At 36.9% G+C, this 14,751-nt stretch overlaps 1 non-coding gene across 1 annotated transcript; it reads right to left on the reverse strand.

Annotated features, from left to right (window-relative positions):
- Positions 1 to 7,079: 7,079 nt before the first annotated feature.
- Positions 7,080 to 7,186, reverse strand: LOC116551423. The gene has a single exon (XR_004268920.1). It is a non-coding gene; the product is annotated as a U6 spliceosomal RNA (small nuclear RNA).
- Between the last annotated feature and the right edge of the window lie 7,565 nt (positions 7,187 to 14,751).

Raw genomic sequence — 14,751 nt, forward strand, 5'->3', positions numbered from 1 at the left:
AACATATTCAACTCCTTTGAACTAATTTTAATTTTCCTGTTCCCTGAACCAACTTTGTGTTAATTTCACTCTGTTCTATATATTAATAACTCAAAACATAAGCTTTAATTATTTACAAATTATTGAGTGTTTTTCTGTGTTGCATAATAGCAAAGTTCTGTTGAATCATTTTTTTCAAACCTAGACTTTCCAACTGGTGATAAAATTCAAGCATATTTAGAGTACAAAGCTTTGTTTACAATTCTACTGTCTTATACACTTGGTAATCCAAATTCTTAACATCTATCAAAGGGGTTAGAAACAAAGCCCTTCAAAGTTTTATTTTGAAACGTGGGTAATATGGCTAATTGTGCTTGAAAACCAATTAGAGATATAAAATGTGTATCCAGGAAAGGACTAGGAACCTGCATATCAGACTGGCCAGGTTCTTCAGCTATAGACCTAAATGCTAATCATGTAGACTAGCAAGCTGGAATAGCTTGCGTTTCTACTTTTTTAGTTTGCGATTTATTTGTATCACCTGAATTAGTTCCCCTTAGCACATTGCAGTGATTGAATTCAATTTTAATAAGGCTCAAGGACATAAAGAGTATTAGTGTTTAACTGGAGAGGGTAAACCTCTCACCATAGTTTATCTATAGCTCTCAAAGTTAATAGATGGACCCTAGGGAGCCGAGAAGAAAGATAGAACAGTTTGCAGAGGATAAAGGCCAAAATTTGTGGGCACATTCTGGTGGGAACTTAATTTCCTTGAGAGCAAATTGAAACATTTCTTGCAAACTGCTTTTTTCTATTAAAATAAGATTCTTTTCTTTTCTTTTCTTTTCTTTTCTTTTCTTTTCTTTTCTTTTCTTTTCTCTTCTTTTTGAGATGGAGTCTCCCTCTGTAGCCCAGGCTGGAGTGCAGGGGCACAATCTTGGCTCACTGCAACCTCCACCTCCAGGGTTCAAGCAATTCTCCTGCTTCAGCCTCCCAAGTAGCTGGGACTACAGGTGTCCACCACCACACCCAGCTAATTTTTGTATTTGTAGTAGAGCCGGGTTTCACCATGTTGGCCAGGCTGGTCTCAAACTCCTGACCTTGTGATCCACCCGCCTTGGCCTCCCAAAGTGCTGGGATTACAGGTGTGAGCCAATGTGCCTGACCCTAAGATATGATTTTCTTTGGAGAAAAGAAATATGTTTAGTTCTGATGACCATAAAAACAATACACAGGTATAATTTTAAGTTTTGATAGCAGAGTTAAAGGGTGAGACTTGCTTTAGAAGTCATCTTTTATCTCCTTGCTTAAATCATAGTAGTTCCCAGGAAGTGAAGTTCTTTAGATAAACAATTCTTTCCTTGGTGATACAATAAAGAGACATTTTGCTTGTTTGTTAGTGTTGATAAGACTTTCTATCTAAACAAGTATTTCAAACTGGTTATTTTTCTGTGTAGTTGTTTTTCATGCCTATTTCATCTTGAGGCTAATGATATTGTTGGAGAAAACCATACCCAGGATCATTTTGCTTCTTACTGTTCACTTTTCATGGGTTTATGTCCTTCATATGGACTTGGGTGCTTCACCTCTTATAATTAAGAACCATTAATTCTCAATTAAAATCTAAAAGGTAAAATTTTAGTATGATATTTCATGTGTTTATTGCCTTAAGACTGTAACCCTCTACTTTCTTGCAGGCAAGAAGGAGGGTATTATTTGTTTTTTTCCCCCTCGAACAAGCTCAATGAGTTGTTTGAGCTGCTTATATATTCTGGTAATCCCTCGTTTCATGGTTAGTTTGCACAAAATTTCTCCCATTCTGTGGATTGTCTCTTAACTTTGTTTATTGTTTCTTTTGCTATTCAGAAGCATTCAGCTTGATGTGGTCCTTTTGTCCATTTTTGCTTCGGTTGCCTGTACTTTTGAGGTCTTACTTAAGAAATCTTTGCCCAGACAAATGTCCTTGTGAGCTTATGCAAAGTTTTCTTCCAATAGTTTCACAAATTAAGGTCTTATAGTTGAGTCTTTAACCCATTTTGATTTAATCTTTGTATATGGTGAGAAATAGGGTTCTAGTTTTATTCTTCTGTGTATAGATATCTAGTTTTCCCAGTACAATTTATTGAAAAATCTGTCCTTTCCCCAGTGTATATTCTTGCCACCTTCTTTGAAAATCAGTTGACTATAAATGCCTGCACTTATTTCTGGGTTCTCTGTTTTTTTCCATTGGTCTATGTGTCTGGTTTTATGCCAGTAAGGTGCTGTTTTGGTTACCATGGCTTTGTAGTATAATTTGAAGTCAGGTAATGTGATGTCTCCAGCTTTGTTCTTTTTGCTCTGGATGGCTTTGGCTATACTGAGTCTTCTGTTGTTCTATATATACTTTAGAATTGTTTTTTCTATATTTGTGAAGAAGAATGCCAATGGTATTTTCATGGGGATTCCATTAAATCTATCTTTTTGGGTAGTATGGACATTTTAACAATATTGATTCCTCCAATCAATTTATCAATGAACACAAGGTACATTTCCATTCCTTTGGGTTTCCTTCAATTTCTTTCATCAGTGTTTCATAGATTTCATTGTCGAATTCTTTTTCATGTCTTTGATTAAGTTTACTTTCTGTTTTTTTTTTGTTGCTTTCTTTTCTTTTCTTTGTAGCTGTGGTGAGCTGGATTACCTTCTTGGTTTCTTTTGCAGATTGTTCACTATTGGCATATAGAAGAGCTACACATTTTTTATGTTGATTTTGTATTCCGCAATTTTACTAAATTTAGCAGTTCTAATACTTTCTTGGCGAAGTCTTCAGGTTTTGCTAAATGTAAGATCATATTTTCTGGAAACAAGAATACTTTAACTTCTTCCTTTCCAATTTGAATGCCTTCTATTTCTTTCTGTTATCCAATTGCTTCAGGAATTGGGTGCTGTATTTTACTGTGGCTGCGTTCATACCCAAATTGCAGGACAAAGTCCTTTGCACTCTTCCCCTTCTTCCCTTAAGTGGAAGCAGTATCTCTTCCAACTGCACTGCCTACAGTTGGGGGAAGGATGCTACAAGCACTCTCCTGGCCAATGCAGCTGATGTCATACTGGGTCACACCACAAGTCCACTGCATTCAAGACCTAGACAGCACAAGGGCTTGCCCACAAATTGCAGTCCTTGTGGTCCAAGTGCCACTCAAATTTATTCCAGGCCACAGGACACGTTCATCAGTTGATCAGCTGGTGGTGGAGTGAGCTGAGACTCAGTTTCCTTCTGCTGGGACCAAGGATTCTCCACTGGCCCAGGGTTGTTCTTTTTTTTTTTTTTTTTTTTTTTTTTGAGATGGAATTTCACTCTGTCACCAGACTAGAGTGCAGTGGCGCAATCTTGGATCACTGCAAACTCCACCTCCCAGGTTCAAGTGATTCTCCTGCCTCAGCCTCCAAAGTAGCTGAGACTACAGGCATGCATCACCACACCCAGCTAATTTTTGTATTTTTAGCAGAGATGGGGTTTCACCATATAGGCCAGACTGGTCTCATATCTTGACCTCATGATCCACCCACCTCGGCCTCCCAAAGTGCTGGGATTACAGGCGTGAGCCACTGTGCCCAGCCGGCCCAGGGGTCTGTAGATATTTGTAGATGTTTGCTACATGGTCACTGGCAGAACTCTGTCATTTCATGTGCTGTGAAAGCGCAACACTGTGTTCCAATGCCAATCTCACAGTCAATTTGTTCTCTCTCCCCCAAGCATACATACTACCTCTCCATTCTAGGCTACCTGGCATTTGGGGTTTGGAGCCATGGTTTAGGCAATATAACACTTTCCTTCTTACCCTCTTCAATGCTTCTTTCCTTGTTACTATGTTTAAAACAGATACTGTGATTACTTACTTAATTTTTTGTTCTTATGAGGGTGCTTTATTGCAAGGATAATTGTTCAATTTGGAGTTCCTGGGGGTCCTATTCAGCTGTCTTGCTCCACTTTCTTTCTTTATCTGACTGTATTTTGTACCAATTAACCAACCTTCTCCATTCTCTTTCATTCTTCTTCATTCTCCCCTTCCCTGCCCTTCCTAGCCTGTGGAAGCCCTCATTCTATCCTCTACTTACGCCTATAATCCCAGCACTTTGGGAGGTCGAGGCGGGTGGACCATGAGGGCAGGCATTTGAGACCAGCCTTGCCAACATGTTGAAACCCTGTCTCTATTAAAAATACAAAAAATTAGCCAAGCATGGTGGTGGGTGCCTGCAGTCTCAGCTACTCAGGAGGCTGAGGCAGGAGAATTGCTTGAACCTGGGAGGTGGACGTTATAGTGAACCAAGATCACATCACTGCACTCCAGCCTGGATGACAGAGTGAGATTCTGTCTCAAAAAAAAAAAAAGAGCAACATTTTTAGAGAGTCACTTTTTTTGTAATATATCCATCTCCATGCAAATGTAAACATTTTAATGTTATAAAAGCCTAATGGTGAAGTTAATTAAAACAGTTGTACTGATAAATATTAAAAGTTGTTCACATGTAGGCCTCAACTTCATCTTTCTGTTCTTACAATAACTTGGTACTCTTACTTATAACAATTTTCACAGTGGGCCTCTGTGGGAGTTACCTGTGCTTTCTATTTATTTATTAGCTAATACTTTAGCATTTTACATGTATTAACTCCTATAATTTGTGAGTATATGATGTGATATGAAGTCTCTCATGGGCACTGACAGAAAGATATATACCCTCAAGGGTATATGTCTTTTATATATACCCTTAGATAGTACTATGGCTCACACAAAATAGATCTTCTGTAAGTGACAGTCATTTCAGACTTAATTGAATTATAGTATGAGCTACTCATCATACCAAGGATAGAAAGGATGGGGAGGAGGAGGGAGGGGAATATGAAAAGGGAAAGGGGAAGGGAGAGAGGTTATGTCAAAAGACGAACATTTTATGAATTTTAAGCTTGTCTTCTTTTTCTGTTATGAATGTCATATCTATAAGTACATATGCTTAATAAACCATCTTTATGTGGATATAGATTTTTGAGTGGATGAAAGGTTATGGTACAAATTACTGAACCAAGGAACCCACCTGGAGAGAGAAGATTTGTAGACAAAAAGTAGAGAAAGGAGATTAGGCTTTGAGTGTGGGAATTATTTACCTCTAAAAGACTTCTAGGTAAAATCTTTGAGTAAGTAAAATCTAACCATATATTTTAACAATCTGGAACTGAACCTACATCTTTCAGTTGAGTCTTAAATACCACAGATTAATTAAAAAAAAAAACAGAATTTCTTTCTATTTAGAAATAATTCCCTAAAAAAGCAACAACAACAAAACACACACACACACAAAATCCTTGAAGATTCAATCCTACAGTATGGGTAAAGGTAAACTAATTGATATGGTAAAGTTTCAAGACATGATATTTGATATTCATTTCCACTCTCCTGGTGAGTCAGACGATTACAAAACAGGAAGCTCCGTGAGTCAAAGCCTTAAATATAAAATGAGATACCAAAACAGGAATGGGCAAGAGAGGGAGCATCTTGATCAACCACAAACCAAAACTAGCAGGAGCCTGTACTTTAAGAAAACAGTTGAAGAAAAGCTTGCCTCAGGGTACATTCTAAAACTATGCAGGTCCAAAATGAGTATAAAGAGTTTTGAAAGTTGGAAAACTATCATTACTGACTGCAAGGGTTTGGACAGTTCATTCATTTATTAATTTGATTGTGTTTTTGGGAAAAAAAGGAGTGAAAATTGAAGTGATACTTGATGAAATTTTTTTCTTGTATAAAATTAACCTTAACATTAATTGTTGGCATTCTAATTTTTTATTTTTAAAGACAGTGTCTCACCCTGTTGCCCAGCCAGGAATGCAGTAGCATGATCATAGCTCACTGCAGCCTCGACCTCCTAGGCTCAAGGGGACCTTCTGTCTCAGCCTCCTGAGTAGCTAAGGCTGCAGGTATACACCATCACACCCAGCTAATTTTTTGTTTTCTTAATGCTTTGTAGAGACAGGGATCTAGCTATGCTGCCAAGGCTGATCTTGAACTCTCAGCTTCAAGTGATCCTTTTGCCTTGGACTCCCAAAGTGCTGGGATTATAGGTGTGAGCCACCTCGCCTGCTGGCATTGTAATTTATGTTGCTTAATTTCATATTACAGCAATAATTATAGATCAATGTGTTTTATGTCAATTGAAATTCAATGACTAGAGCAGGAAGTCGGATTCATATCATGGAACTCAGAGCTGATAACCTAAGTCTTTATTATTATTTGCACAGCAAATGTTGCTTTTTTCCTTGTTGTAAGATCACACAGGAAAAGAAAATTTTATGGCCCACCTTTCCTGTCATATTAAAGGATCTATGAGAAAACAGCCTATGTACAGGCAGAGAGGTGGTTGTTGGATACTGAATAGCTAAAAACACCTTTCTTGGCATTTCATTTTTGGATTGCTTTCTCTTTAGAAATAAGCCTTAAGTAGAATAGAACTTGGCACTTCAAATCTGAATTTTTAAGAAGCTTTTCCTATAAAAAAAATTTTTCCTAAATAAAAATATATGAGCTACCCATTTATAGATATATATACAAATGTATAATTAAAAAGAAATTATGGTTTAACTGTTTTAGGAAGAAACATAATTTGAAATAGCTTTGATTACTAACTAACAAATTACATGAGAGAGAAAGTTCAGCTGAACCTCTGATAAACTAAAAATAAATGAAATTTTTTTTCATGGTAAAGCATTCCTACTTTTCAACCAGAACAACTCCCTGTAGTGTGTTCCTGTGTGAAAGTATAAATGGATATTTATCCCTCTAACTTTTTTTTTTTGCTAATATAGTTAGCCCCAATAACAATATGTCTAAACCTAACAAGAACATATTAGGTGGTTTTGAGAAGTTTAGTTTTGCTTCATAAATTTTTTTATTGTTTATTTATTTTTATTTCATTTATTTTAATGCAAACCTTTGGCATTAGCAGTTTTATTTTAAAAATCTACTAAAATAAATGCTTGTGCAGTGTGATTGGTAAATAATCCACAAAAATAGGTTCTTTTTTCTTCCTTCAAGGTAATCTGTCAGAAAGCAGGATATTTTCTTCCAAAAAATATGGAATATTTCCATAAGTTTGCATGGTATCGGTGTGCAGGGGCTATGCTAATCTCTGTATCATTCTAATTTTTTAGTATATGTGCTGCCAAAGAGAGCACCATAAATCTTGTAAAAGTATATTTTGCTCATGTGTGGAATTGACTCAATTCAGACTTGCTAAGACTGAGATACCAAAACTCTTTTGTTTAATGTCTTCAGGAACATAGCACTGTTGAGAACATCATATACATTAAGTAAAACAAGGTACAGTTTTTCCTATTTGGGAACTTTAATTAGTAAAATACCTACTTGATCTTTATTCCCTTAGTATTTGATATGTCTTTTATTTATATATAATAATGTGTTATAGCACAGTTCTTAAATATTTCAAGGAATAAAAAAAATTCCATTATTCATTTTTCCAGTGCATTGTGAGCTCAGCTATGTCTTGTAGCTTCCACAAGTATCAGACGACAGATAAATTTTAAAGCCATTTAAGAACCTTTAGTAATGGAAAACAGTGCCAGCATCTGCCTCATTTTGAGAAAAGATTTTAATTAATTAATTAATTGGATTCAATTCCCTTATTTACTTAAAGCTATATTCTAAAGATTTTGGAAATAAAGAAACATAAGATATAGTAACAAAATAGTGAACAATGCAAGTTCATCAGCTTATAAGTGGCATTAGTTGATGTAGTATAGATCACCATTTCCAATACTCTAATATTCACATAAGTGACCTGATAGTCTTGTTAAAATGCAGGTTTTGGTTCAAGAGGTTGGAGCATGGCCTGAGAATGTTTGTTTTACCAATCTCTCAGCGGATACCACTGCTGCTGGCCTATGAGCTCCCTGGAGGTATGAAGGGGATGAACCAAAACTGCTGTACATGCCACAGGCAACATTTCAAAAGAAAGGGAGAAAATCAGAAGTGACTCAGTGTCAGGAAAAATTGTAAAGACTTTGAAATGGGCACACACACAGCAAGATTACTGGGCATTCTGTTTTATGCAATCATCTGGGTTATCTGTTTCCCTGGGTATGCCATATTCATTGCATTTAAGATATTTTACAACTCTGTAAATGATAAAGAATTAACAATAATGCAAATTATTCCTAGTAAGGGAAATGAGCTTTGTTCATGTATTTCCAGTTGCTTATTGTAACTGCCCAACAGGTTCACCTTACTGGCTGCTTTGACAGAGCCAATTTATCAAGACAGGGAAATTGCAATAGAGAAAGGTAATTCACACAGAGCTGGCTGTGTAGGAGACTGGAGTTTTGTTATTATTCAAATCAGTCCCCTCAAGAATTTGGAGATCAGAGTTTTAAAGGATAATTTGGTGAGTACAGGCTCCGGAAGTGGAGAATGCTGATTGGTCAGGTTGGAGGTGGAATCATAGGAAGTGGAAGCTGTCCTCTTACACTGAGTCAGTTCCTGGGTGGGGGACACAGGACCAGATGAGCCAATTTATCCATCCAGGTTGTGCCAGCTGATCCATGGAGTGCAAGGTCTGCAAAATATCTGGAGTATTCATCGCAGATTTTACAATAGTGATTTTATCACCAGAAGCAATTTGGAGAGGTTTAGAATCTTGCAGCCTCCAGCTGCATGTGACTCCTAAATGACTATTTCTCATCTTGTGGCTGATTTGTTAGTCCTACAAGGCAGTCTAGTCCCCAGGAAGGAAGGGGGTTTGTTTTCGGAAAGGAGTATTACTGTCTTTGTTTCAAAGCTAAACCAAAAGACCTAAGTTCCTGCCAGTTAGTTTGGCCTATGCCCAGGAATGAAGAAAGACAGCGTGGAGGTTAGAAGCAAGATGGAGTCAGTGAGGTCACATCTCTTTCACTGTAATAATTGTCTCAGTTATAATTTTTGCAAAGGCAGTTACATTATTGTCATATATATTGAATTTTTACTTCTATTAGCAACTATATTTAATATTTCTTATTGCATATTTGCATCTCTTCTCTGGATGCTTCTGTAAACTACTTGTTACAGCCTCATGGCTGCCTTATTGATTAATGAGTAAATAAAATATTTGGCCTGTAGTCATTTTATGTTTGAATGAATCAAACAACATTACCCTTTATAAAATTATCTTTGAACTAAGGAAATATCTTATTTAAGAAATAGAGCTTTGACATATAGGTAAGAAAGATTTAGTCCTAAAGGATGCTAAGAAAAATATTTTCTACTAAAAAAGAGAAGATGAGAGAGGAAATAGGATAGGATATTGATGCATTTATATAAACAGCAGGTAAAAGTGTTTGGGGTGAGGGTCAATCTGGGGGAAGAGTCAGGGAGTCAAGGAAGCATTTCAACACACATGCAGTATTTAAAGAAATTAGACTAGATATTGAGAGAAGTTAATAAATAAGATAAAAAGAAAAATGAGAATTCTAAATAATTGGAGTAATTTGTGATATGCAGATGGACATTTAGGCCAAAAATTAACAAGATTTAATGAATGGCTGTATACAAAGGAATAAAAGAGAAAGAAGACAAAGAGATCATATGTTTTTCTTTTAAATTTTTGTATTAAAATCTTTTCAAATGTCTGGACATGGAAGCTTACACCTGTAATCCCAGCACTTTGGGAAGCCTACGAAGGCAGATCACCTGAGGTCAGGAGTTCGAGACCAGCCTGGCCAACATAGTGAAAACCTGTCTCTATTAAATACAAAAATTAGCCTGGTGTGGTGGTATGTGTGTGTAGTCCCAGCTACTCAGGAGGCTGAGGCAGGAGAATCGCTTGAACCCGGGAGGTGGAGGTTCCAGCCAGCTGAGATTGTGCCATTGTATTTCAGTCTGGGCGACAGAGATTCCATCTTAAAAAAACAAAAACAACAGCAAAACAAAAACTTTTCAAACTTATAGAAAAGGAAGAGAATTAGCATAGAGTTCTTGTGCAAACAGGCTGATCATTTTAATACATATTTGAAGTATTTAATTATTCTCTCACCTATTTTATTAGCTTTTTGAGAGTAGGTATGAGTAACATAATTGTGACAGTTTTGAAGCAGACTTTTAAAAAAGTATGTTATTGCTCTTAAGAAGAAAAATAATAAATAGTAAAAAAAAAAAATTAAGAAAAGCAGAGGCTTGGGAGATAAACTATTTTCATGAATATACGTCTCAGTCAGCAAAACCCAATGCAGCATTTAACTTGAAATTAACCCTACACACCACAATATTTCTGCTAAATTTTTGGGCAAAAACCTGGTGAGATACTCCTCTTTGCTTCTTCCTAAGTACTGTTGCAACTAAATATTTTTCTAAGCATGTTAATGAAAGATTCCTAACTTCAAGGGACAAATAGCTTTGTTAACACCATTTCTCTCATTTTTTTTTATAAGAGACAGAAATTTGTTAAGATGTTTAAATGGGTAAAAATTTTCCTGGCACAGAAGTGAAAGATTAAAATATGCACACCACATTGTATATATAGCTCTTTATTAGGATCACCTATTCTTTAGTCACTATGTTACTAGGGATCTTGGACCCCTTCCTCCTTAATCCTTCAAATACAGCCAAGTCTCTTGAGCAATAGTGGCACCTGAGCTGGTGAACTTGGCTAAGGCTAGTCCACAGGTGGCCATTCAAGGTCAGGTGTTAAACTGTAGCTCATGGGCTGTATCTGGCCTGTTGCTTTTTATTTTGTAGCATGGGTATAGAAAGTAGGCATGGTTTTTACATTTTTTTAAACATTTAAAATATTAAATTAGTGAATAATATTTTGTGACATAAAAGGTACATATCTGTAAATATGGGTTTAAAAAAAATTTTTTTGAGATGGAATCTCACTCTGTTGCCCAGGCTAGAGTGCAATGGTACCATCTCGGCTCACTGCAACCTCTGCCTCCTGGGTTCAAGCGACTCTCCTTCCTTGGCCTCCCAAGTAGCTGGGACTACAGACGCCTGCCACCATGCCAGGCTAAATTTTGTATTTTTAGTAGAGATAGGATTTCACCATGTTGGCCAGGCTGGTCTCAGTCTCCTGACCTCAGGTGATATGCCTGCCTCAGCTTCCCAAATTGCTGGGATTACAGGCGTGAGCCACTGTACCAGGCCTATAAATAAGGTTTTATTGGAACACGCCATTCCCTTCACTTATATACCACCTTTGGTTTCATTGAACTATAATGGTACAGTTGAGTAGTTGTGACAAAAAAGGTTTGTCTCACAAAACCTAAAATATTTGCATCTGGCCTTCTGCAGAAAAACGTTGACATCTGCACAAGGGTTGCAAGGTGATCTGTCCTCTCTTCTAGCTGTGAAACAATGGACAGTGATCACGGTGCTCAAATATAAGTGTGTTGTAGTTTGTAATGCTGGAAAGCAACTTCCCTCTCACCTTTCGGTAAAGTATTACGGGTTGTAAAAGTAAGAAAATGTGGAAATGAACTGCTCCCCATGACATTTCTTCCTCTCCCTTGGGAATTGAGTGGCCTAAGTCTTTTATACAATTCCCTTCCAGTGATATTTTTTCAAGCCTGACTTTTTCCCTAGAGGACCAAAAAAAAATGTTCAGCTGGAAAATGGCCAAAGCACCTTAGCCGAAAGGCTGGGTTCTCCAAGGGTCACATGCCCCATGTCGCCCCTCAAGTTTTCATTCATCGGGAACAGATAAGTGTAAACCTCATAGTAGTTCTCAACCCTCCTAGGGACATTAGGAAATGTTTGGAGTCACTTTATAAAAAAATTTATTAAAAACATGGGAACCAGCTATCAGAATTTTAATAAGTAGATACCAGGAGTATGAAACATCATGCAATGCATGTTACAGTGAACAATTATCCTTTCAAAAAATTCAAGGCCACACACATTGAGAAATACTGTTTTAAAGGATAAAAGACAAAACAAAACAAACCCAAAGCAAAACAAAAACATTTACTGTCCATCTTTCAAGACATTCAGAAAGGACCTGGTGCCCATCTGACTCATCAACAACACACCACAAGTAAAAGAATAACATTCAGGTGATGACAAGTGTCCGACCCTCCCAGGTGCGTGCAATTTTACTTCTGCCTTTTGGAGACAAGTTTTATATTCTTTATTATTTTTTTTCAAAGGTAAATTTAATTTAAAACTATATTCTCTCTCTCCTGTGATATAATTTACAAGATTACAAGCAAATATGTTTTCTTTTCTTATTTATTCTTAGTTTATTTGTTTTGTTTGAGATGGAGTCTCTCTCTGTCACCCAGGTTCAAGTGCAGTGGTGCAGTCTCAGCTCACTGCAAACTCCACCTCTTGGGTTCAAGGGATAGGCCTCCCTCAGCCTCCCTATTAGCTAGAATTACAGATGTGCACCATCACACCCAGCTGATGTTTGTATTTTTAGTAGAGGCAGAGTTTCATCGTGTTGGGGAGGCTAGTCTCAGACTCCTGATCCCAAGTGATCTATCTGCCTGCCACAGCCTCCTTTAAGTGCTGGAAATGCAGGCAGGAGCCACCATGCCCAGAGAAAAAAAATGTTTTCTTTTAATTTAAAATAATCTCAAATTACATCAAAATAAAAACTGTGACCTTTCAGGTTTTACTCCTATTTCTACATATTTTCTGAGGTGGACTATTTTCTTCAGCCAGTGGTTAGAAGCTACACAGCTTTGTAGATTTTGGCCTTCATAAAGGTAAACTGTTTGAGGGCTAAGTTAAATTGGTACAATGAGTTTTTATGATCAGTATTAGAATTTACCAATAATTTCCCACTCTCAACATAGTAGTCCAATATTAGACCTATTGACCACCTGGATTAAAGCTAGGTATTTTAACAGAATACAGAATGAAAAGAATTTCCAGATTTTAAAGCTGAGTTGATAAAACAAACCCACAATGGATTAAAGTAGTCATAATTTTAGTAAGTTCGTATGTTCCGGTTTCACTCTGTAAAATATTGCCTAAAAGCTAGAGATACCATGCAGGTCTTGAATCCCTAATTAACTCACAAACTATACCCGTTTTTTTCTGTATAGTCATGTAACATACATAATGACTCAATTTTAAATATACTTTTCTCTTTCCTAAACTTCAAAGGCAAATTTTTATTATTCCTACGGTTATTTTTAACTAAAATAAAATAGTAGTTCTTTGGGCAGATTATGGGAAAGCCAGACTAAGTAAAAAACAAACTCTTGAATTATTTAGTGATTTTAAGCCAGAGTGGAAAGGTTGTGGTTAGATTCTTAGAGTGCCTGGCCCATCCCTGGGGCAGAGTTGACTATCTCCCATGAAAACTTGTCCAGCCTCCACCATCCAATCGATTTCAATGTATGCCTCTATAAAATAGCATTATCAGTGTTTGGAAGGCATCCAGGAAATTCGGGCAAACTTTGTGCAAACATAAATTTCTGTTAGAACATACTTTTACCCTGATGACTAGGGAGTGGCTCAGTGTCATCAACCTTCCTGTCATGGGAAGGTTTCATGTCTTTAGGCATAACATGTAAATGCCACTCCCAATCATTTTGGTTTGGGAATCTCATGGGATCTCGCAGCACCATACCCACTTTAGCGCAAGTTTCCTTCACAGTCACTATCCTGTTTATGCACCCATTTGCCTGCCTCTTGGGATTATACCAACTGCTTTGAGAAGACATACACATTTTTCATTGTGAATAGTTTCCTAAGCCATGATATGTATTTTCATCGGTATTGCAATTCCAATTTTAGTTTGTTCAATATTTGTTAAACACAGAAAACTGTCCTGTACAAACCTTGACATCAGGCCCTAATCATTAGAATACCAGTGGCCAGAGCAATATCCATATAAATAAGGATAATGACTGTTTATAGTGCTGGAGCCCTGATACATTCCAAAAACCTGTCCCTTCTGCTGCCTTAATTTCTACATAGGGAGACTAGGTCCCTTAATTCCCTTTTACAAAGAGTCACTTGAGACCAAGTAACAAAGAGTGGAAACAAAATATTACCTTTGAATTAAAAGTTGAGGAGCCATCAGCAAATCACTCAGCAGCTCTAATGCCTAAGGACAGGCCTCCTACATATGAGATGAGCTTCCAGGTTTCTCATAAATCTCTTATCTATTGGTACAGGTTTTTATTTCCTAGAATATTTCTCTAGTAAAGCAGCCAAAGTCTTAACAAGAAATAAAATTTTCTTGATGTTGGGCTTTGTCTTAATCTACCCATGAGGTCTGGTATGTCCATTCCACCTTATGGCAACAAAATAACTTTCTTCAAGAAAGTCTGAGTAAGCATCTAAGAGCTGACATTTAAATGCAGCATTGCATTTTAAAGCTCAGCGACCTGCCACAGGCTGCATGTAGTTATACTGGCAAGAAGAGAAAACCTATAGGGGCACATTTGATCTTGGTAATAAACACCAAGAAAAATGTATGCATGAAACCTGTATATGAGGCTCTTCTGGAACTGATATTCTGAGGTTCCATGCAAATGTGTGTGTACTTTTATTAATAGTTATCTTATAAAAACTCTATAGTCTAATACCGAGATACATGATATGTAATCAGAAGCAAACCACGCTATTTTTCCCTGTCTCCTTTCTATATTTGCCTCCACACAGTACTTTATGTGGAAATCTCTGATTTTCCCCTGTTGAACAACTAATTTGCTTTCAAGTGTTAAATCAATAAGTGAGGTAATAGCCTTAGTTGCATTTATTTTCTAAATCTCCCTGATTATTATACCATCTAGTC

Source organism: Sapajus apella, unplaced genomic scaffold (assembly GCF_009761245.1).
Source record: "Sapajus apella isolate SASKATOON/1434 unplaced genomic scaffold, GSC_monkey_1.0 scaffold9, whole genome shotgun sequence".
NCBI lineage: Eukaryota > Metazoa > Chordata > Mammalia > Primates > Cebidae > Sapajus > Sapajus apella.